Source organism: Oncorhynchus clarkii, chromosome 21 (genome assembly GCF_045791955.1).
Source record: "Oncorhynchus clarkii lewisi isolate Uvic-CL-2024 chromosome 21, UVic_Ocla_1.0, whole genome shotgun sequence".
Lineage (NCBI taxonomy): Eukaryota > Metazoa > Chordata > Actinopteri > Salmoniformes > Salmonidae > Oncorhynchus > Oncorhynchus clarkii.
The window spans coordinates 37,300,955-37,325,765 of NC_092167.1; the positions used below are offsets into that span (position 1 = coordinate 37,300,955).

Sequence of the window (24,811 nt, forward strand, 5' to 3'; positions counted from 1 at the left end):
AATGAAGATCCTACATCTGTAATGCATCTGATAATGTCTACTTGAGTTAGTCTATAGGTTAGTCACTATAGTATGTTTAAACTAAAGTCATGCAGTGTTTGTAGTACTTTGCAAGCAACACCAACACATTTTCAAAGAAATGTTCATGTTTTCATGCTGTGGTATCTCAAATAATGAATACAATGTATACTGTACTCTGTAGACCTAAAACCTCAAAAACACGTCAAGGACGAATCATTTAATCATGGCTTTTGCTCTTGTGTTTTTCTCATCAATCATTGGAATGACATTCAAACAATTGCACAACGTTGCTGTTGTAGTCACAACTGAACTTCACTGTTTGACCAAACCTGTAATTTTCGCATTGCCAGAACAGGCTAATTACTGAATCAAAAGTTATTTGAAATGACATATTTCTCAAGTGCTCCCTCATTGTACTTTGCTATTAAACCGCTACTTTTATTTCCCTTGTAAAATATATTTTCAGCAACACGCTCCTAGCTCCAATTTTGCCTTGAAAGTGTAACTCAATGTTATTTGTGTGGATCAGTCAATATTACTCAATGAGAGAGAGAGAGAGAGAGAGAGAGAGACGTAGAGAGAGAGAGAGAGACAGGGAGAGACAGGGAGAACCAGGGAGAGAGGGGAGAGAGAGAGAGAGAGAGAGAGAGAGAGATGTAGAGAGAGAGAGAGAGAGAGACAGGGAGAGACAGGGAGAAACAGGGAGAGAGGGGAGAGAGAGAGAGAGAGAGAGAGAGAGAGAGACAGGGAGAAACAGGGAGAGACAGGGAGATAGGGAGAGCTGGCTGGGAAACTGTTTGTGCCTGCAGGCTAAGTTGTTCATCGGAAGCTTTGGGTCCCTGCCACAAAAGCAAGTTTTCTCCAAACACCCTCATTCATCTGTCGCTCTGGGACATTGTTTTTGAGCCTCTAAATCACTTTACTTTGTTATGGCTCTGTCTACTCTAGAATACAATGCACAAAGATATGATATTGATAATTTTGTTTCAGTCGATAATATTGGCTTTAAAAAGGTATATGAATAAATAACAGTATTAGGAATAGCAGTAAATCTGTGACTAGTTCTTAAAACAATCATATAGGGATTACTTTATTGATGCTTCAAGGGCAAAAACATTGTCAGAAGTAATATTTTGTAAATATTCCTCTTGGAAATGTTTCAAATGCATTTGGCTTGAGTAAGTAAATGGTGGAGTTCCCCAGATAAAACTATCTGAAACCCCAAAATAGCTATAAAAAAAATCTCTCTCTCTCTCTCTCTCGCGCTCGCTCGCTCGCTCTCTCTCTCTCTCTCTCTCTCTCTCTCTCTCTCTCGCTCTCTCTCACTCTCTCAGACACACACATACTTTATTCTTCACTTTCACCATCTGAAAATTCATTCATTCACCATAATTTTTACCACGTATGACAAATATTTCCCTGAAAAACGTGTGATGATGTCCAAACTCCAACATTCCTTTGGTGGACTGAAGGGGAGAAAGTTGAGCTCTGGGAGTTAGTTGATCCTGGTGAGTGACGTCACCTTCTATCCCCTCTCGGTTTCTGTGCCTGAGTCGGGCAGTCTGTGTGAGTGTCGGCAAGAGAGAACGCGTCCCTGCCGCACCGCACACAGAACAGACACAGTCTCGACACAGAATAATGAAGACCTAACGCACACAACGACGGGAAATATACCACATGTTTTCATTGCTGGACATTCTGGTCCCTCCGCTCGCTGTGGTGGTTTGCATCTTGCACTGAGGAACATTCATTCGAGAAAAGAAAACTCTAGGAAGAGGCGAAATTAGAGTGGGCAGACTGGAAAAGAAACGTATCTGTAGACGGATTATTTCTCGTATGCTGCTGTCATTCTGGATGTAACTCGCGACTATTCTAATAGCCTACAATTGGAGAGACCGAGTTCAAAGACTACATGCAAATATGATGTTAAGGTAAGCTTCTATGGAAATGACCATTCAAATTTGTGAATTTGTGGATGTTTGACTTTTCACGCACAGTGTGGCCGGACTGAAGTCGTGTCCAAAAGTCTTTAAAATAGTGCGTGTTGAGATACGATTGATTTGTTGTATTTCTTTATTGCCAAATATAATGGAGCACCAAACTCTGTCTGTGCTTAGGCTACAGTGCATTTTTTTAGTTGTATTTATGGACTCGTTTATGTTGTTTGTGTTTTGTATAGAGAATACAATTATACTGTAGTTTATTTAGATCGAATTGACTCTGAATAGAACTGCCTATTTTGTGAGGGACGCACGAATCTCATTTAATTACATTTAGCATACGTGCACATTTACAACAAGATACAAGTAGTTATTTGAATTATGTTTACGACTATTATAGTATACTAGGCGATTTGGGGGATCTGGGTATTCGTTCACTGTATGATAGGCTAATGTAAATTCTACAGCAGTAGGCTGCGGCCTATGATAGGCTACAATAATAAAATAAATATAGTACATTAATAACCTTTATGATAGATTATTGCGTTCATAAAACATTCATAGTCATTGTATTTGCTCCTCAGAAGAAATAACATCGATGTAATGATGATGGTGCTGTTTTAGTAGGGATACTATTAGGTTTCGATAGTGATATTACAGTTTAATTGGAAAATGACGTTTTTCAAAGTTGTGTGGAGTCTGCTGTCACGATTTAAAGCCGCATTCCTCGCGTTCGCACAAGAGACACGCGCCATATCTATGTTGTTGCCTATATTTGGAACACATTTTTGTTTCCCCGAGGTCCTAACTGAATAGTCGGCAGGGCGAACTATATCCCTTGGTTTACAGGCATTCAAAAGGGCACACAAATAAATGCGAAAACGCCTGTCACAAAATCAGGTGAAAGCGAAAAGAATTTCCGTTACAGTTTTTCCAGTACAATTGCGCACAACACCTGTGCTCACTGAGCGAGTTTAGCCACTAGGGGCCTTCCTAGCCTACTCTACAACTCTACAGTGAGGGGGGGGGGGGGGGGGGGGTTCAGGAGACCAGTGATGCCACAAAAAGACAGGCTATTCTCTCCCCTTTGCCTCATAGTGTTGAAGAATACATAAAACACAGAAACATGAACATTTTTGACTGCACTGGGCCTTTAACAGCATAAAAGGTTACCACAGAAACATTTGATAATAATAAGGTTATAATGCTGGGTGCTGGCCTGCTACTTATTTCAAATGTAGACCTATTTTTCTATGTGAAAGATATCACATTTTGGGTTAATTGCTTGTTTTATATGCTTTATATAATTGTATTATATTTTCTTGGTTTGAGAATTTTCTAGGACTGATTGATGTGTGCATGCATGAAACACAGTAAATATGCATGGCTCGGCGTTTGGGTATCCTACAGTACATTCAGCTGCCTTATAGCTCACTATTTGGTTGTATTGCGTTTGTAGCTTTGGGTGAACTGAAAAGTCAATAAGAGAGGTTGGAGTAGTGAGGTGTAAAATGGATTTTAAGTGCTTTGTAATTTGTGTGTGTGCGTGTGTGTGTGTGTGTGTGTGTGTGTGTGTGTGTGAGTGTCTGTGGTTGAGCAGTCTTTATCAGTTTGTAGGCAGTAAGCACTCTGAGAGCTCTCCTGTCCTTTATGTTTTACAGTTTCTAGCTCCAACAATTAGCACTCGCCCAATTTTGACACAGCGCTATTAGCGCCTGTCGCAACTCGATCGATTTCCAATTCCGCTGTTACGACAGTCGCCCTCAAAAGAGGAGATGAAATGAATATGCGTTGACGTGGAAGAGCCGAGTCGATTTAAGTGGTTCAACCCAAAGAGAGCTGACGTGAGAGATGAGCTACGTTGTTTTGAAAGCAGTGTTGAAGCGACCATCTTTACTGAACTTGTCCTTGGCTGCGTGTCCCTGTGAAATCCGTTGAAACAATTCATGGTGTTGTTTGAAGAGCCTTTTCATCATAACTCTCAGAACCCAAGTTTCTGTGATTGAGTGCGGCAGGGCAAGAGTGTGGTGTGCGTCGATGAGAGCGAGGCAGTTGCTAGTTCATTTGCAGTGTATTTCATGCTGGGACTGAACATTATGATACAGAACACAAGAAGAGCCTGCTGCCAAAGGATTAATAGATTCCCTTGCAGGTGAACCAAGCAGAGCTAATAAAATCAGCGCCCAGTCACTCAGCCAGACTGAACCAAGTACCCTCTTAAAGAAGTGGTTTCTCCTTGTACAATGCTCTTGTTCCACCACATCCAAATGTCTATGACACACCATTCTATCGCAGTTTGGGAAGCAAAAAAGAAAAGGAAGTCTGTTTGCAAAGTGTTTTGTGTGTTTGTTTGTGTGCGTGTGCGCCTTTGTTGCCTGTGACCACTGCTTGTGGAGTGCCAAACCAAAGCTGAGGCCTTCCATTCCGAGCCGTGGAATGAAAAATCAACACTTACATAATGTAAACGGATACCTAAACGCAGGGCTGCAATTATGGGGCGCCAACCTGGTTGGAGAGAGAAGGCCACGGAGCGCCAGTAGGTCTGCTAACAATCACCACCTCGGTTTGCATTGCCCTGTAATCTACTGGTGTAATCTAATTTATTTGTGCCAGTAGGCCTAAACTACACCCCCCCAGTTTTGACTGAAGCGGTCTTGGTGAAAAACATGGCGGGGCTGCGGTTGTACAGGTGCGTGTATTTAATGGCGTGCCTATGTATGTGTGTATGTGCTTGTGCGCCTTCATGCGCGACAGTGTGTATCAGGGGGACCTATTCTATGAACCCAGTTTACCAAGGAGAACCTGATGCAATGTGACAATGAGAAATGAGTTTGATTTAGCAGAACACTGATCAATCCCACAGCATAATAAAGTAATCGCCTTCCTCCACCCTTCCTTCCTGGTTCACTTGGCTGCAGCCCGTCGTTTCATTCAGCCCCTCCATCTACTGATTTACCCATGCTTACATTCCCTCGCCTAACCCCCTTTCTACCCAACTACTGTTCAAGGGTGGTTGCGTGATATAAAACAGGTTGCATCCCTAATGGCACCTTGTTCCCTATGTAGTGCACTACTTTTGACCAGGGCCCATAGGGTGCCCATAGGCCTCTGGTCAAAAGTAGTGCACTACATAGGGTATAGGGTGCCATTAGGAAAGCATTCAAAGAAGTCTGCCACGGGGCATTGGCTTTACACAGAGGGAAACACTAGCGTGGTATTGATATTCAGCTTATACCGCTGGGGTCAGAGTAATAAGAAGCCTATTTTCACGCCCCGCTGGCATCACCTCTGCTGTCCATCACCCTGTCAAGACGGAGAACGATCCATAAATATTGTCTGGCGAGGAGTCTTTGCTTAGCACTAACACCAAACACACACACAGCGCACACACTCACGCCAGTGCACGAGTGCACACTCACACACAGACATGCACGCACACACACACATTTTCTCTCTCTCTCTCTCTCTCTCTCTCTCTCTCTCTCTCTTTCTCTCTCTAATACACGTCTTTACACTTTTGAGTAGTATTATCCTCTTCTCTGTCTCTCCCTCTGGTTTCATGGTGGAGAATGCAGTCTTAAGGCTATAGGGGCAATCAGCCCATCACCCACGTATCACAGATGGGGAGGGGATGCCACGACTGCCTGTCTCTATCTGTTTTTCAGTGGTGGATTGGGTTTCAACAGATACGACGGATGCCACATGTCAGTTGTCAGGAGATAGGCGGGCGGCTGCTGGTATAGATCTGCATTGGGGTCAGTAGGGATGGGATTCTGCCCTTGACCTCCATTTTGGCTCGACAAAATGCCAGTCGCTACCAATCGTTAGCACTTAGCAAGAACCAACTGGAAACCACTGGAAATAAATGGAAATGGAAAGTGGAAAGGAACCACCTCAAACAGTTTAGCTGTTCTGGATGCTAATATGATCATTACCTTTGACACTTGACTAAGTAGCTGGGAAGACTTAGGCTTAATATAACAAGATTTACATTTTGACCCAAAATGGCTGTATTTTTGCCCTTGCTATCGTCTCCTTTTCCCTTATCTGTAATTTTGGGACAGAACAGAATCTGCAAAGGGTTTCATTTAAATAACGGACTGAACGAGGGAAATAAAAGGCAGGAGAAATGGAAGTCACGGCGCCCGCTCTGCGCATTCACGTCACAGTGCTTTATCAAATTATTCCACAATAGCAGCCACACAAGTGATGGAATTTCAATTAAAGTATGACAGTTTTAAAATGTGTTTCTGGCGCGTTAGGGAGAAAAAAAGGGATTTGGCACAGAAGTCTATATTCCCTATATTCCCTCTCTTTCGCTCACTTGTTCTCTTTCTTCCTCTCTCTCTCTCTCTCTCTCTATTTCTGTCTCTCTCGCTATCTCTCGCTCCATCTCTCACTTTCTTTCTTCCTCCCCCTCTCTCTATCTGTCTCTCTGTATCTCTCTGTCTCTCTCTCTCTCTTTGTCTGTCTATCTCTCTCTCTCTCTCTCTCTCTCTCTCTCTCTCTCTCTGTCTCTCTCTCTCTCTCTCTCTCTGTCTCTCTATTTCTCACTTGATTCCTCTCTCTCTGTCTGTTTCCATCTCTCTAGCTCTCTCTTTCTAGCTCTCTCTCTCTAACTCTCTCTCTTTCTCTCTATTTCTCACTTGATTCCTCTCTCGCTGTCTGTTTCCATCTCTCTGTCTCTCTATTTGTCTCTCACTTTCTCTATATTTCTCACTTTATTTCTCTCTCTCTCTCTCTCTCTCTCTCTCTCTCTCTCTCTGTCTCTCTCTCTGTCTCTCTCTATTTCTCACTTTATTCCTCTCTCTCTGTCTCTCTCTCTGTCTCTCTCTCTCTCTCTCTCTCTCTGTCTCTCTCTCTGTCTTTTTATCTGTCTCTCACTTTATTCCTCTCTCTCTGTCTCTCTATTTCTCACTTTATTCCTCTCTCTCTGTCTCTCTCTCTCTCTCTCTCTCTCTCTCTCTCTCTCTCTCTCTCTGTCTCTCTCTCTGTCTTTTTATCTGTCTCTCACTTTATTCCTCTCTCTCTTTCTCTCTCTCTCTCTCTCTCTCTCTGTTTTTCTATCTGTCTCTCACTTTCTCTATATTTCTCACTTTATTTTCTCTCTCTCTCTCTCTCTCTCTCTCTCTCCCTCTCTCTCTCTCTCTCTGTCTCTCTCTCTCTCTGTCTCTCTCTATTTCTCACTTTATTCCTCTCTCTCTGTCTCTCTGTCTCTCTCTCTCTCTCTCTCTCTCTCTCTCTCTCTCTCTGTCTCTCTCTCTGACTCTCTCTTTCTCTGTCTTTCTATCTGTCTCTCACTTTATTCCTCTCTCTGTCTCTCTCTCTCTCTTCTGGCTCTCTCTCTCTCTCTCTACCCTCTCTCGTCTCCCCACTCTCTATCTCTCACAGAAGGGAACGACTAGGTTGAAACACTTTAGTTCTGAGGCACTCTACTGTAGTTATAATGATAAAGGGGGCTTTGGGAGAACGTTCAAGATGGAGTATCTTGGTTGGTAGGCTTTTTCCAAGCACAATTACACTACCTGCTGTGAGAGATGGTGGGGTGGCAACAGATAAGTGCTAGGGACAGAGACTTGGCTCAGAGTAACCAAGTCTGACTAGTGGCTAGCTCATAAACTGGGGAAGTTCAACCTCTTGTATATTTAACCTCAGGGTCAAATATACAGTCTGGAAAGGGATTGTTATGCACTCGTTAACAAATACACATAGGCATGGACACACACATACACACACTAAAATCCTGTAGAGAGGTACATAACAGATGCTCATGGACATCAGTGGAGGAAGTTTTGTCAGAAGGGAGATGGCTTCTCTTTAGATCTACATTTTCTCTGCTGAGACAGTCAACTCGTTGATTTTCTCCCACGTTTTAGCCCACAGATGGTTCGGCCATTTCTTACATCAGATCAAGAATCCAATGTGGCCACTTCTGTGTTTCGGCTTTGTGTGGGAAACAAACAACAACAAAAACAAAGCATATTTTGCATAGGAAGCAGAGCTGAAGAACAATTATGGTTTAGCCTAGCTCTTCCACTTGTTTCATTAGGATACTGTCTACATGGGGTAAAGTTCTACTTGGAAACTGTCTACAGGGGGTAAAGTTCCAGTAGGAAACTGTCTACAGGAGGTTAGGTTCTCTTAGGAAACTGTCTACAGGAGGTGAAGTTCCATTAGGAAACTGTCTACAGGAGGTAAAGTTCCATTGGGAAACTGTCTACAGGAGGTAAAGTTCTATTAGGAAATGTTCTACAGTAGGGAAAGTTCTATTAGGGAACTGTCTACAGGAGGTAAAGTTCTATAGGAAACTGTCTACAGGAGGTCAAGTTCTATTATGAAACTGTCTACAGGAGGTCAAGTTCTATTAGGAAACTGTCTACAAGGGGTAAGGTTATATTAGGAAATGTTCTACAGGAGGTAAGGTTCTATTAAGAAACTGTCTACAGGTGGTAAAGTTATATTAGGAAATGTTCTACAGGAGGTAAAGTTCTATTAGGAAATGTTCTAGATGAGGTAAAGTTATATTAGGAAATGTTCTACAGGTGGTGAAGTCTATTAGGAAATGTTCTACAGGAGGTCAAGTTCTATTAGGAAACTGTCTACAGGGGGTAAAGTTACAGTATATTAGGAAATGTTCTACAGGAGGTAAAGTTCTATTATGAAATGTTCTACTGGAGGTAGAGTTATATTAGGAAACTGTCTACAGAGGGTAAAGTTCTATTAGGAAATGTTCTACAGGAGGTAAAGTTCTACAGGAGGTGGAGTAGCCTAGTGGTTAGAGCTTTGGACTAGTAATCGGAAGGTAGCAAGTTCAAACCCCCTGAGCTGACAAGGTACAAATCTGTCGTTCTGCCCCTGAACAGGCAGTTAACCCACTGTTCCTTCCATCATTGAAAATAAGAATTTGTTCTTAACTGACTTGCCTAGTTAAATAAAGGTAAAATATTAGGAAGCTGTCTACAGGGTTTGAAGTTCTATTAGGAAATGTTCTACAGGGGGTAAAGTTATATTAGGAAATGTTCTACAGGAGGTAGAGTTCTATTAGGAAACTGTCTACATGAGGTAAAGTTCTATTAAGAAACTATCTACCGGGGGTAAAGTTCTATTAGGAAATGTTCTACGGGGGGGTAATGTTCAATTAGGAAATGTTCTACAGGAGGTAAAGTTCTCTTAGGAAACTGTCTACTGGAGTTAAGGTTCTATTAGGTAATGTTTCTACAGGAGGTCAAGTTCTATTTGGAAACTGTCTACTGGAGGTAAGGTTCTATTAGGAAATGTTCTACAGGAGGTCAAGTTCTATTTGGAAACTGTCTACTTGCAACCTTCCGATTACTAGTCCAACGCTCTAAAGTTCTATTAGGAAAAGTTCTACAGGTGGTAAAGTTCTATTAGAAATTGCACCGACTCAGGCCAACAGGAATTTCACAGCTGAGGAATGCATTTAACAGTGATGGATGTTCATAATTTTAAAATGTTCCCAGATTCCCTGCAATACATGAAGCTGCAAATATTCTAATCTTGGTATCTTGAGGTATCACATTGGTATGTTAGCTATTCTAAAAATCCAAAGATCAAAGCTGATGTGTCGTGTGTACTCTTCACACTGCCTCTCCTCTCTCTCTCTCGCTCTCTCTCTCTCTCTCTCTCTCTCTCTCTCTCTCTCTCTCTCTCTCTCTCTCTCTCTCTCTCTCTCTCTCTCTCTGTCTTTCCACATAGATCCACACCATCACACACATTCTATATAAAAAAAAGATGTATAAAAGGAAGCAAAAAAAGGAAAAACAACATGGCTTAACAGCAAACATGACATGTCAGGGCCCTCGCATGGCTATACGCTAGCTCTCACGTCTTTATTATGATTCCCTTTTTATAGTTTGGTAGGGCTTCGGCAAACTCAATTCCCCTCACTTTGGAGGTCATGAGTCGCAGTTGGAATTATGTTTTTGCGGCCCTCCCTCCCTCTCTCTATCCCTCTCTCTATCCCTCTCTCTATCCCTCTCTCTACCCCTCTCTCTCTTCTCAATTATAGCAGAGCCCCTTTGAAGAAGCCAGGCGGAACTAAAATGACTTTTTATGTCCGGCGTAATGACCGCCATTTGGAAGGGGGGAGGAGAGAGAGAGAGAGAGAGAGAGAGAGAGAGAGAGAGAGAGAGAGAGAGAGAGAGAGAGAGAGAGAGAGAGAGAGAGAGAGAGAGAGAGAGAGAGAGAGAGAGAGAGAGAGAGAGAGAGAGAGAGAGAGAGAGAGAGAGAGAGAGAGAGAGAGACAGAGAGAGTGAAAGAGAGAGAGAGACAGATAGACAGAGAGAGAAAGAATGCTGCAGGGAGTGAAAATGGCCCCGGTCACTCCGCCGTTGATTTCACCAGACAGACATAACCCTTAAAGCTTGTCCTTCCTCCTCCTCCATCTTCCTTTCTCCCTCCATCATCCCCTCTCTCTTTCTGTGTGGCAGGCTCTGATACAGGCCAGTGCATCAAGGCTCCTCTCCCCTCTGTAGTTCACTATTCATTTAGACCAAAGGAAGCTTAGCAGCTTTAAGGCGGATTACGAGATGAATTGTGCCAGGAGACACGCAGTATATTCTCTTTAGGGGGGAGGGATGATGTGTGGATGGGGGGCTGCTGCCAGAGGCCAGGGTGTGTTTGTGTCATCACCTGGCCAAGCAGCTGGATCTCTTTTACAGTTCAGCTCTAATGAGCCTTGACAGTTTGGAGGCTGGAGTAATGGCGTTTTTTGCTGTGTCATTATTAATCTATTATTTTTATAGATTTGAGTTGTTTGGGAGAATTTCATCCCTGGAGTATGGCAAAGGAATTTGTCCTGTGGGAAAATGAAATTGAACTCGGCTCTCGAACGAATAAAAATAGATTTTATATTGAGATACACGATTATGACAGCAATACCGTCTCTTTTTCGTTTCTGGCTTATGTTTGTATTTGGCGAACGCGCCGGTTCTTTCACATGTGGTAGACCTCTCCGGTTTGTCATGTTGACGCGTTTGGATGACGCAAATGTTTCTGACTCCATTCTCAGCGTGAGTCACCTTCCCTATTCTTTTTTGTCTCCTTTCGCCCGGTGATATTTTTGGCATCCGATTCATGATGACAGGTGAAGGCTGTGTTTGTATCTTCAAAGTGAGCCGGGTGCTAGCAGACGCTACATACGTGGCCTTTTCATGTATATTTTAAGAAGTATTTCAAAGGGGTTTCGCTTGTTGCATCACTCAGGGTCGAGACGTTAACGTACTAGAGACAAGGCCTTGTTTATATTTAGTCGGCTTGAATGACCCGCCGGCATATTTATAGATTGGTTGTCTGTATATGTGTCCAACATTGGAGGCCGTTTAAGGGGGTTTTAAAAGCCTATACATTATTTGACTATACCTACATATTTGTTCACATATATCATTTCTATATTTGACAAAAATATGTTGTGGTGTAGCTACCATTAAGGTTACAAAGTAGCAATAACAGCAAACTAGGTTTCGCCCTGTAAGCCTAGCTGGATATGAACTAAGTTTGGATGAGAGGATAGAAAGGAAATGAAAGAGCTCATAAGAAGATATAGATAGATATATGGGCAAGTTTAGCCGCAGGCACGTGATAGGTCAGGTTACTGTTCAAAGTATTTCAGACGGGGACAAATGAAGCTGTCACAAATAGAGACAGAAATGGTATACATACCCTTCCAATGAGGTCATGATATTATTATTGGACGGGGATGATGATCTAGCCACATTATGATAATGCACATCATTTGGCTCCAACGGTAACATTTGATGTCAGCAACGACCAGATGCTCTGATGTTCGTTAGCAGTAGATTTTTCTCCCCTGCCGGAAATAAAGTCATCAGGCCGATGACTCATCAGATTTCTGCCATTCTGAAGGGAAACACAAGGTATACATCACAGAGCATGCACAACGGTGGTCTTGTCGCTATGCAAAGGATTGGGCTACCTCTATAGTGAAAGACACACCATTGATTTAAGGACTGTCAGCTCTCCTTGAACTGACTAACTCAGTAGTTGTAGGTTAATGTGTGGTTCAAGGTCACACATACCAGGAATGCAACTCAATTCTGATTACGTAATCCTCTACCTGCCTCGGCCTAGTAGATGCCTGTGTGGACCAAACCAGCAGCCTAAAGGACCATTCCAAGGAGGATTAAACGGCAAAGTAACTGGACATTGCTTGGGCATAACTGTTGGAATGTGCGTATGTGATATACAGGTAACTGCTCAAATAAAGGAAACCCCAACATAAAGTGTCTTAATATGGTGTTGGGCCACCACGAGCCAGAACAGCTCCAATGCCCCTTGGCATAGATTCTACAAGTGTCTGGAACTTTATTGGAAGGATGCAACACCATTCTTCCATGAGAAAGTCCATCACTTGGTGTTTTGTTGATGGTGGTGGAAAACGCTGTCTCAGGTCCTGTTCCAGAATGTCCAATAAGTGTTCAATTGAGTTGAGATCTGGTGACTGGCACACACACACAATTTAAACACCTTATGCTCCTTTGAGAGCTGAGCTCTCTTCTAGCCATGGTAGCCAAAATAATGACCCTATGCATGTTGGGATGTTAATTGATTAATTAACTCAGGAAGCACACCTGTGTGAAAGCACCTGCTTTCAATATACTTTGTATCCCTCAATTACTCAAGTGTTTATTTTATTCTGGCAGTTACCTGTAGTTATTCCATATTCCAACATGTGAGAATTATTAACACTGAATTAATCATTTAAAGATGCACTATGCAGAAATCGATCCAACATTTCCTGGTTGCTAAAACAAGCGATCATTATAATATGCTTTCCGTTACCAAAAATATTGTATATTCAGCTGTTTGAAGCTGATGTACAAAATCCAAAAGTAAAACATGCAAAAACAAACTTCAGAATGGGAGCATTGAAATATGTAATGATGTGCACTGGGAGTCAGGAAGGAAGTATTTGAATAAAGAAACACGAACAACGCACAGACATGGAACAGAAACAATGACGACTGGGGAAGAAACCAAAGGGAGTGACATATATAAAGGGCAGGTAATCAAGGAGGTGATGGAGTCCAGGTGATTGTCATTATGCACATAACGCTGGTGACAGGTGTGCGCCCTAACGAGCAGCCTGTTGACCTAGAGGCCGGAGAGGGAGCACACGTGACAGTACCCTGTCCCGGACACGCGGCTCCAGCCTAAGGATGCCGACCAAGATGACGAACCTGGGGTTCAGGTGTGGACCAGTCACCTCTGCTAAGGCGCAGGAACCTGTCGATCTGGCTGAGGCGCGGGGGAGTATTACAACCTACAGCGCCGGAGAGGGAGCACACGTGACAGTACCCCCTCACTCCTCGGCTGGTTCGTCAGCCCGATGAGAAAGCTGAGACCTCCCCGGTTACCTCGGTTGAGGCACGGGAACCTGTTCACCCAGCTTAGGCATGAAACCCTAACTAACCCGCTGATGGCTCCCAGGTAGCTCCGGCTCCAACACCCAGACCCGACATCAGCCCCAACACAAAAGCAACAAAAAAAACACTCTCCGATGCTTCCCTTTGTTGAGTCGTCATTCTGTGACGATGTGTGAGAGATGGGAAGCAGGTTCAGAGGTGGAATGACCCCCAGATGTGTGTATTCAGCGTGAGGGATTGGTGGCGCAAGGATGAATACAGTAATCAAGTTCTGATCCTACAGGACCGCGGGTGATGAAAATGGGGATTTAAAGCACCTATAGGCCCAAGGGAGGAAGTGTTTGTGTTTGAGAGAGAGACTTTATCCTCCTCGTCAGACAGAATGAAGAGCTCTTGTCAATCCAGTCCAAAGAGAGAAATTGAGGGATGGAAAGAGAAATAGAGGGATGGAATAAGAGTGTTGAAGACAGGGCCTAACACACCTCCACACTCCCTGAAAGACAGTTAGACATGTCAGAGGGAAAGAGTTCAAACCATTGAAATACAGCAGTTAAATAGAGATGGACAGGTAGACGCCACAGAGAAAATGAGAAAGGAAAGAACCAGAAAAAATAGACATCCATTTCTACAGAGAAAGAGAGGGAGAAGTAGTGAGTGGGAAGAGAAGAAGAGGGACATTATCAATCTTGCGGAGAAGAATGAGGACAAGGATGACAGAAAAAGAGTAAGTGTGGGAGCGAGAAAGAGAGATCTAGAGACTAATCAATGAAAAGGAATTCATGTCTTTGAAAAACAAACTTTTATCCACTCTGTAAGTATGAATGAAGTGCCTCACTTGCCAAAACCAGGCTGACACTCAACTTGTGAAATGGCTGACTTCATGTCATTTTCTGTGTCAATGTCAAGTTAGATTACTAGCCTCAGGTTTGCTGGACTAAAAAAATCGAGCTGGATTAAAAATTATGTTTGAACTATTTCCCAAATAAACCAACATGAGGGTAAAATGGTTGGCACTTCTGATTTATCGTAGCTGGCTGTTGCTCTCTCTTCCGAAAATCGCTTTTAAATATTCCAAATCGATTTCCCTCCTCTCCACAGTTGGTTGTGTATCAGAAAGAACCCAGGAAGAGAAAGAAAGGAACGTCGGGTGATGGGAGTGTCCACTTTCGTAACACTGGCTTATTCTGTCACACTTCATGGAAAGGTTAATTTCAGTAGTCATGAAAACATGACAACAATACAATCCTGTCTTCCACCCAGGTCCCTCCGTTCCCCCCATCCGCCCCTTTGCTGTTTTGGAAATGTTCCCAACTGTCCATTGTGATAAACTCAACAGAGAGCTGTGAAGGAGGATGCCCTGTGCTAGTGGTTAAAGTATTGTTGTCTGCCGTTCTGCTAGCCTGCATAACATTGAGAATAATTCACTGTTGTTCTTTTTCGACTATTGTTTCCAATTGTAGCAGTCACCACCACTCCAAAATACCAAGAAGGGCTAGACGCCTCACCAAACACATGCCAGAAAACTTTGTCACTCTGCCTTCCACTGACTAGGCGTACTGTACCTAAATATAAATCTCACCAATAATGTACTGTATGTATTTCCTGTTCATGTCTTGTTATTCTCCATGGTGCTCAAGAAACCTTTGGGCTAACGAAAGGCCATAGTGTTCTTTCACGACAAGTTAGTGAACAGAAATGTGCACGTTTGTTGAAGAGAACATTACAGAGGCGTTGAGAACTGTGACCATTCTCATTCCTCTCAACAGGCTTCTGTCATCAAGGGCTCTTACCACTCAATCCCTCGCTTCCTTCCCTCTCTCCCTCCCTCTCTCACCACTCCTTCCCACCCTCTCTCGCCCCTCCTTTCTCTCCCTCTCTCGCCCCATACGTTCCTCTCTCCCCCCTCCCCCTCCTTCCCTCTTTCTCCCTCCCTCTCTCACCACTCATTCCCACCCTCTCTCGCCCCTCCTTTCTCTCCCTCTCTCGCCCCATACTTTCCTCTCTCCCCCCTCCCCCTCCTTCCCTCTTTCTCCCTCTTTCCCTCTCTCCTCTTCCCCCCATTTCATCTCTCCCCCTCCCCCCATTCCATCGCTCCCCCTCCTTCCCTCCCTTTCTCGCCCCTCCTCCCCTCCCTCTCTTGCCCCCTCCTTCCCTCCCTCTCTCACCTCTCCTTTCCTCCCTCTCTCACCCCTCCTTTCTCTCCCTCTCTCCCCTCCCTTCCCCTCCTCTCCCCCTCCTTTCCATCCCTCTCTCCCCCCTCTTTCCCTCCCTATCTCGCCCCTCCTTTCCCTCCCTCCCTCCCTCCCTCCCTCCCTCCCTCACCCCTCCTTTCTCTCCCTCTCTCCCCTCCCTTCCCCTCCTCTCCCCCTTTTTTCCCCCCCTTCCCTCCCTCTCTCGCCCCTCCCTCCTCCCACCTTCCCTCCCTCTCTCCCCCTCCTTTCCCTCTCTCTCTCGCCCCATCCTTTCCCTCCCTCTCTCGCCCCATCCTTACCTCTCTCCCTCCTTCCCTCTTGTTGTTTGTATCTGCCATCTGCTATGGCTGCACGACTCCACTGCCTCTGTCATCAGTGGCACCAGTACCCACTCACTATACTCCCCCACTTCTGAGATAGATCCCTGTCCGGTTCGTCTCAATACTTCTTGCCTTTAATTGTGTCTCTCTGCCTGTCCCAGTGGACTTCATTACCCAAGCATCTTTAGGATTCTCACTCTAGTTTGCCTTTTGAGCATGTTGGAGGCGTTTGCAGCTTATTTCTTGTCTCGGCAGTAGACAGAATTGAAAGTCTTGGATGTCTCTGTGAGATAGAGACCAGGACATTCCCAGGATTTAAAGCCAATGTTTATCATGGTGGAAGGGACAAACTGTGGTCTGTAGCATTGATTCTAAACGCAATGGATTCAGTGTAACTTTATTACCCTTAAAGGCTCAGACACACCAATAGCGTTTGCTGGTGTGAGTGTACTTAGCACCTCTGAACAGAACGCCAGCAGTAATTTGCAAACTGAGTGCACACTGATTTTACATGTAGAATTGTGAAAATGTCAGCCATCAGATGTCTACAGCCGGTGGTCCCTACACAGCGCGCTGAATTATCCGTAGACAAATGCTACATCCACATTTGGTGCAATGTGTGCAAACTAGGGGAGAATGACTGCCCCCTCTCATTGAAGATCAAGGCCGATTGCGGTACTGCGGGCATTGTTAGCAGAAAATTTATAGTGAATCGAAAAATGGCAGTGGTGGAAAAAGTCCCCAATGGTCATACTTGAGTAAAAGTAAAGATACCTTTAATATAAAATTACTAAAGTAAAAGTGAAAGTCACCCAGTAAAATTCTACTTGAGTAAAAGTTTAAAATTATTTGGTTTTAAACATGTGTCAAAAGTAAATGTAATTGCTAAAATATACTTAAGTTTCAAATGTATTATATTAAGCAAACCAGACGGCAAACAAAGCATTCAAAATGTTATGAGTACTTTTGGGTGTCATGGAAAATGAATGGAGTAAATAGTACACTATTTTCTTCAGGAATATAGTGAAGTAAAAGTTGTAAAAAATATAAATAGTAAACTACAGATACCACAAAAAAAAAAGTAGTACTTTCAAGTATTTTCACTTACAGTTGAAGTCGGAAGTTTACATACACTTAGGTTGGAGTCATTAAAACTTGTTTTTCAACCACTCCACATATTTCTTGTGAACAAACTATAGTTCTGGCAAGTCGGTTAGGACATCTACTTTGTGCATGACACAAGTAATTTTTCTAACAATTGTTTACAGACAGAATATTTCACTGTATCACAATTCCAGTGGGTCAGAAGTTTACATACACTAAGTTGACCGTGCCTTTAAACAGCTTGGAAAATTCCAGATATTGATGTCATGGCTTTAGAAACTTCTGATAGGCCAATTGACATCATTTGTGTCAATTGGAGGTCTACCTGTGTAAATATTTCAGGAACCTACCTTCATGATCTTTGCCTCTTTGGTTGACATCATGGGAAAATCAAAAGAAATCAGCCTAGACGTCAGAAAAACAATTGGAGACAAGTCTGGACCACGCAGCCGTCATACCGCTCAGGAAAGAGACGTGGTCTGTCTCCTAGAGATGAACGTACTTTGGTGCAAAAATTACAAATCAATCCCAGAACAACAGCAAAGGACATTGTGAAGATGCTGGAGGAAACAGTTACAAAAGTATCTATATCCACAGTAAAACAAGTCCTATATCAACATAACCTGAAAGGCCGCTCAGCAAGGAAGAAGCCACTGCCCCAAAACCGCCATAAAAAAGCCAGACTACGGTTTGCAACTGCACATAGGGACAAATATTGTACTTTTTGTCCTCTGGTCTGATGAAACAAAATTGGAACTGTTTGGCCATAATGACCATCGTTATGTCTGGAGGTAAAGGGGGATGCTTGCAAGCCGAAGAACACCATCCCAACTGTGAAGCACGGGGGTGGCAGCATCATGTTGTGTGGGTGCTTTGCTGCAGGAGGGTCTGGTGCAGCATCATGTTGTGTGGGTGCTTTGCTGCAGGAGGGTCTGGTGCACTTCACAAAATAGATGGCATCATGAGGAAATAAAAGTATGTGGATATATTGAGCAACATCTCAAGACATAAGTCAGGAAGTTATAGCTTGGTTGCAAATGGGTCTTCCAAATGGATAATGACCCCAAGCATACTTCCAAAGTTGTGGCAAAATGGCTTAAGGACAACAAAGTCAGGGTATTGGAGTGGCCATCACAAAGCCCTGACCTCAATCCTGTAGAAAATGTGTGGGCAGAACTGAAAAAGTGTGTGCGAGCAAGGAGGCCTACAATCTGACTCAGTTACACCAGCTCTGTCAGGAGGAATGGGCCAAAATTCACCCAATTTATTGGGGGAAGCTTATGGAAGACTACCCGAAAAGTTTGACCCAAGTTAAAACATTTAAAGGCAATGCTACCAAATACTAATTGAGTGTATGTAAACTTCTGACCGGCTGGGAATATGATGAAAGAAATAAAAGCTGATCTAAATCATTTTCTCTACTATTATTCTGACATTTCACATTCTTAAAATAAAGTGGTGATCCTAACTGAACTAAGACAGGGAATTTTTACTAGGTTTAAATGTCAGGAATTGTGAAAAATTTACTTTAAATGTATTTGGCTAAGGTGTATGTAAACTTCAACTGTAAGTACTTTACTCCACTGAAAAGAAAACAACAAAAATGATAAATGAAACAGTTCTGTATTTAAATTTTTTAAATGTCGTTATTTATTTCACCTTTATTTAACCAGGTAGGCTAGTTGAGAACAAGTTCTCATTTACAACTGCGACCTGGCCAAGATAAAGCATAGCAGTGTGAACAGACAACAACAGAAAATACAGAACATACACTACAGAAAATAATCACCCACAACTCAAAAGTGAAACCAGGCTACCTAAGTATGGTTCTCAATCAGGGACAACGATTGGCAGCTGCCTCTAATTCTGAACCATACCTGACCAAACACAGAAATCCCAAATTATAGAAAAAGGAACATAGACTGCCCACCCCAACTCACGCCCTGACCATAATAAACAAAGACAAAACAAAGGAACTAAGGTCAGAACGTGACACATTTGAAGATAATCATGGTACCAATAATTGCTTCTAATACACCAGATGCATGTCCTTGACCCAATTATTTTTTAAATCACACACAAAAATAAGTTGTAAGGATAGTTGAATTGCTAATGCCAGCCTACAGTAACCTGGTTGGCCTTCCTAGAGTAGCTCAAACTCTTGCATTTTATTTCTCCATGAGACGCCATCTCAACCAACTTAATTTGGCTTTAATGCACTATTGAGTCTTCACATAGCAATGAATGGTGTCACTTAAGCGATGGCTTTGTCCAGTCATATGTACAGTCATTGTTGCGAGCCTTAGAGGTAATGCAATACAACCTTTTTTTGGTCAAACTATTTCCTACATGGGATTGTTTTTAAAATGTATTCTATGAATAGAACCCAAGTCCCTCATTTCTATACTCTTGAGTTAATATTTGACTTCATTAAATGTGGGGGAGTAAATCTCAGCATCTCAGCATAACAACCCAACTGAAGTGAGGTGATTAGCTTTTGAAATGGGTCTACTCATTTAGGATTTTATGGATGCCTGATGCCTCCGTTCAATACAGGCCTATTATTTCTGTTCAATACAGGCCTATTATTTCAAACTACACTCATTAAGCCAAAGCGGAATTAGGCAAGCTGTGTGAGTTCTGAGTCCCAAATGGCACCATATGCCCTATGTGGTGCACTACTTATGACCAGGGCCCATATGGTAGTAGTGCACTGCATAGGGAATAGGGTGCCATTTGGGACACAGCTTATAACAGTCATGCAGAAGTCGGCAGTGAAGCTAAACTTGGCTTCATTAAGCAGTCTGACGTAAAGTACGGCAACTCGATACTGAAGAGAGTTGTGTATTCAGCTGATTTGTCCTGTCGTGACTCACGGGATGTTGATTTTTTGTTTGGTCTGAATCGAGTTTTAGAAATCAAGAAGTGAGATGTCATGTTGGCGCACTGTTGCGTTTGCACAGCCAGGTCGAGTGCTCATTTGAAACATTAGCCTACATTCATGGCTGTGAGTCACGCTGGTGATTGCGGTTGGATTATACTATGATAGAATATTCCAAATAGGAATGTTCTAGCACTACTTCCTATATATATAATAGGAAGTATAATATATATATTATGGGGTCTTCTCCTTTTCATTCATTACATGACTTAGACACTTACTTGATGAGCTCAGCAGCGGTTTAATTTTGACATTTATCTGACACAGTTGAAAACAAATTACAGTCTGTCACAGACAGTTGGCCATTCTGAAAATGCCCATCAAGAAAAAGGGAGAAAAGTCCATAGTTTTGGCATCAACCTCATCTCCGCAGTTCAAGCTGTGTCTCATAAATTGCCGGGCTGTCAAAGCCCCCTCCAGTTAGACTGCTATGCAAAGGGGACTTCTTCTGTCCCATTAAGTGAGGGATGTTAGGAGGCGGCCAGCGAAATGGGAAGGCTATTGTAGACGGCTTCCATAGATTTTTTTTTGTTCCACCTTTTTTTTCATCCTGCTTCTGCTTCAAGTCTTTAGCATTGGGGGAAGGAAGGAGGGAGGAAGTAAGGAGAGTGGATAGAGTCTGACTGGTTATTGACGGGTTTCAGTCAGGGCTCCCCGCTGTCACGACAGCCACTGCTGGTGGCATTGATTTGCATGGTGCTCCAAATGAAATGGATACCCCTGAGTTAGTTTTTTTCTCCTTCCTATTTTGCTTATTGCAATTAGCTGCAGGCGGTAATGACATGCAAGTCAATCCATTTTAATGCTGAGCAAGTCTGGGGAACAACCATGGCACAGACTACACACATTCCCGCACGCGTGCGCACAAACACACACACATACTCACACACCCAACCCCTCTTGTGTAGGCTAACTTATGGTACTTTCTTGCTTATCACCGTCCTGTGATAACTACTACCTATGGCTTCATATGCTGTTTGACTTCCACCCCTGAACATCAGTGCACTCTTTGGAAAAAAAAGGTGCTACCTAGAACCTATAAAGGATTATTCTGCTGTCCAAATAGGAGAACCCTTTGAGGAACCCTTTTCAGTTCTATGTAGAACCCATTCCACAGAGGGTTTTATGTAGAACCCAAAGGGATTCTGCCAGGAACCAAAACGAGGTCTCCTATGAGGACAGCCGAGGAACCATTTTGGAATCCTTCTTTCTCAGAGTGTCGACAGTTTGACTTCTGCCCCTGATGGATGGAATGTACACATAATATTTCACAATTTAATAAAGCATGTACACAAAATCTCTTGTGCCTCCCGATTGGCGCACCGGTCTAAGGCTAGAGGCATCACTACAGACTCGGGTTCAATCCCGGGCTGTATCACAACTGGCCCTGATTGGGAGTCCCATAGGGCAGCGCACAGTTGGCCCAGCTTTGTCTGGGTTAAGGAGGGTTTGGATGGGGGGGCTTTTACTTGGCTCATAGCCCTCTAGCAACTCCTTATAGTGGGCCAGGCGCCTGCAGGCTGACCTCAGTCGTCAGTTGAATGGCGTTTCCTCTGACACATTGGTGTGGCTGGCTTCCAGGTTAAGCAAATGGGTGTTAAGAAGCATGGTAAGGCGGGTTATGTTTCGGTGGACGCATGACTCGATGTTCGCCTCCCGAGCCCATTGGGGAGTTGCAGCGATGAGACACGATCGAAATTAAGGAGAAAAAGGGGGTAAAATATAAAAATGTGATCTCTTGCATCAATACATCCAGCGTCGGTCAGGACAGCGGCTATAAATTGTCAGCCTTCCTTCCCATTCATACACAGGCACACAATATTTCCTGAGCCATTTAATTTTTAGATTATCCTGCGGCGCGATAACAAAAAGCTAGCGAACCACAAGCCACCAGCGATTTTATTATTCAGCTACGATAACAGAGTATCCTGATCTTCAGCCCCATTCGTTCCCAGGGCTTTGAGAGACAGAGCCTTTATGGATTGTGCAGAGGGCTTCGTCGAGGCAGTTTATCGCTGATATACTGGACAAGGATTCCATGCAGGCGCAGCAGTATTCCCCAGTGTTTGAAACAGGCAGACACAAAATGTCTGACTAGCTGCACTTAAAAGCCATGAACTGGTTCCCAGTGATTACTTGTAATTGTCCTACAACTGAAACGGTTTCCCTCCAGGTTCATAGCAACCTTATCAGGCTAGGGAGTGGGTGGAAATAGCCTGAACATGAAACAAAACCCCACACAGAGCCACACACTCATATGTGCACATACTGTGTTAGTTCCGGGGCTTCAAATGAGACAGGCACGAAAATACATGTTCACGCTGTTGCGGGTTGGATCTGTGGACAGTGCGGAAACTGATATGGTTCAGTGCCAGCTAACATCAGGGATAACAGATCCTTGACGCAGTATGAGCAGACACCAGATATATGATATCAGGACTCAGCACTCGTTCCACGAAATAATGGCCAATATCCCAACTTAGAGGATAGCTGCCAGAACGCTGTTGTTGTGTCGTGACTGCAAGAAAAGAGAAAGAAATAGAAAAAACTATAATTTCTTACATACATTTTTTTACTAAGTTCAACTAGTGCTTCTGAAGTTTAGTCAGTGGTGGGAATTATATGTTATTCCAGTTGTCTATTCCTTTGGTGTGTCATTAAGCCTCGATCCTAAAACAATGACAGGTGCGGACTGAGCCAGTCATAACGATTTAACAGATTAAGTTGTTTGTTTCGAGCTGTACTGATCTAGGTCTATACTTTCCTCAAATTAATGGTTTGCGACTGAGGTTTGTCTGGCTTGCATTTTTTTTGCCGAACTATCAGTAAGTTATTTCAACTTCCCCATTTTCCCCTTTGACCTCTTATGACCGACCAGTCAACCAACTTTACACTTTTCCCCTCTCTTGTTAAGCTTTCTACATCTCACTCCCTTGGCGTTAACCAGCCCTTTCCTAGACGCTTGAGTTGCCAAATAACTCACAAGTGCTAGTTCGCCAGTCCAGTCAGTCAGTGAGGCTTCTCTCTCGGCAGAACCCCTCTTTGGTGGACTCCCTTTTATAACTCGAGACTTCCCGCTGACTCGGGTGCTTTCTGAAGTTTTTGGGAAGATGGGCCCTCGATGGGCGCTCTCAGCCTCCTGCCGGAGGTCAGTGTTGTTGACCACATCTGCCAGCGGAGCTCTCAAACTGCCAGGGACAATTTGATTCAGCTCTCCTCAGTAGAACAGCAGGCTTAGGCTGGCAGTGCCAACTTCTCTATTGAGGAACACAAGCCCCATTGACTGCGGCTGACTAGGGCTAGCTGTGCCTGGTCTCAAGAGCACCGGATGTTTTTGACCCAATCCCTTTCGAAAATCAACTGTGATGAAACATGATTGTGGAAATGGGTTTTAGCTTTTAATGTTTTGCTAGATAATGAATTGTATGTACCTTGCAAACCCAATGACTCAACTTTATTTTACCTTTTCGTTTGTCATTTGCCTGGTAAGGAATCGTATGTACACTACCGTTAAAGGTTTGGGGTCACTTAGAAATGTCTGGCCATTTTGAGCCTGTAATCGAACCCACAAATGCTGATGCTCCAGATACTCAGCTAGTCTAAAGAAAGACAGTTTTATTGCTTCTTTGATCAGGACAACAGTTTCAGCTGTGTTAATATAATTGCTAAAGGATTTTCTAATGATCAATTAGCCATTTAAAGTTATAAACTTGGATTAGCTAACACATCGTGCCATTGGAACACAGGAGTGATGTATGCTGATAATGGGCCTCTGTACGCCTATGTAGATATTCCTTTAAAAATCAGCTTTTTCCCATCTACAATAGTCATTTACAACATTAACAATGTCTATGCTGTATTCTGATAAATGTTATGTTATTTTAATGGACAAAAACTGTGCATTTCATAAAAAAACAAGGAATTTCTAAGTGACCCGCAACTTTTGAACGGTAGTGTATCTTGCAAACCCAATGACTTAGTACGTAGTTACTGGGATATAACACACTGAATGTGTGTGTGTGTGTAAGTTCTCAGGTGTGTGTGTGTGTGTGCTTTGGTGTTTGTTCCGCAATAATTCTTCTCCTATAGGCAATAACTCAAATAGAGCTATGGGTAAAAAAAATCTGGCAAATTAAATGCAGAAGGGTAAAGTGGGCAACAAAAGTCAAGCATACGAGTTCAATAATGCTCTGAATATCGATTTGCGAGTTATTCACGATTTGTTTTGGAAGTAGGTAAAGTTGTATGGGAAAATCATTTTGCTCTGCAGCCAAAAAAGAAAGAAATGTTTTGACAGATCATCAATAATTACAGAATACAATAGTACATTTCATGCTGCTGATTTATTTGTCCCCCTTTTTTTAAAATATAAACTATTATGCTTAAAGCAAGACCAAGCACTCCCATGAGTATTGGATTTTGGCCGGTGTGCCAGTCTCCTTTCATATGTGAAAATGAAGATTTATGTTGTAAGGACTCAAACGGATAAGGGATATATTTCACGCTATGCCAGATATCACTCATCACAGACCCAAGAATGGCCTTGCCAGCAGCAGTGTGACATTGACAAAACACAGTGTCTAGAATCTCCCAAAAAAAGTCTGGCTGTATTTACAATGTTCAAGAGAAGAAAACAACATGAGCCTGTTTTTCTTCACATATGTCACTTTCTGTAAGGAAAACAACCGTGTCATATGGCACTTCACCTGTTGACACAACGTTAGCATAGTGTTAGCAGACATTATGCGGCACACCCCCAAACCTCGATGGATCTTCATGGCAGAGCGTTGGTATTGTCCTTGCGGTAACTGATAGCCATGCCGGAGCTTGCCAGCCTCACCACTTATCACTTCTGAAAAAGGTCCACGCCGTTTCGCTTCTGCCACTG

General features: G+C 43.2%; 1 protein-coding gene across 7 annotated transcripts in view; it reads left to right on the forward strand.

Moving 5' to 3' along the window:
• Positions 1-24,811, forward strand: part of LOC139378982 (receptor-type tyrosine-protein phosphatase delta-like) — a 579,926-nt gene that overhangs the window by 366,868 nt on the left and 188,247 nt on the right. For 5 of the 7 annotated variants that reach the window (XM_071121646.1, XM_071121648.1, XM_071121650.1 and 2 more), the window contains exon 1: positions 1,581-1,952. The exons of 1 other annotated variant lie outside the window; for it this stretch is intronic. The gene's annotated coding sequence lies outside the window, so the exon portion shown is untranslated. Of the gene's footprint in view, positions 1-1,370; positions 1,953-24,811 lie in introns of those variants that run through there. One more of the 7 variants, XM_071121649.1, reaches the window with a different exon arrangement.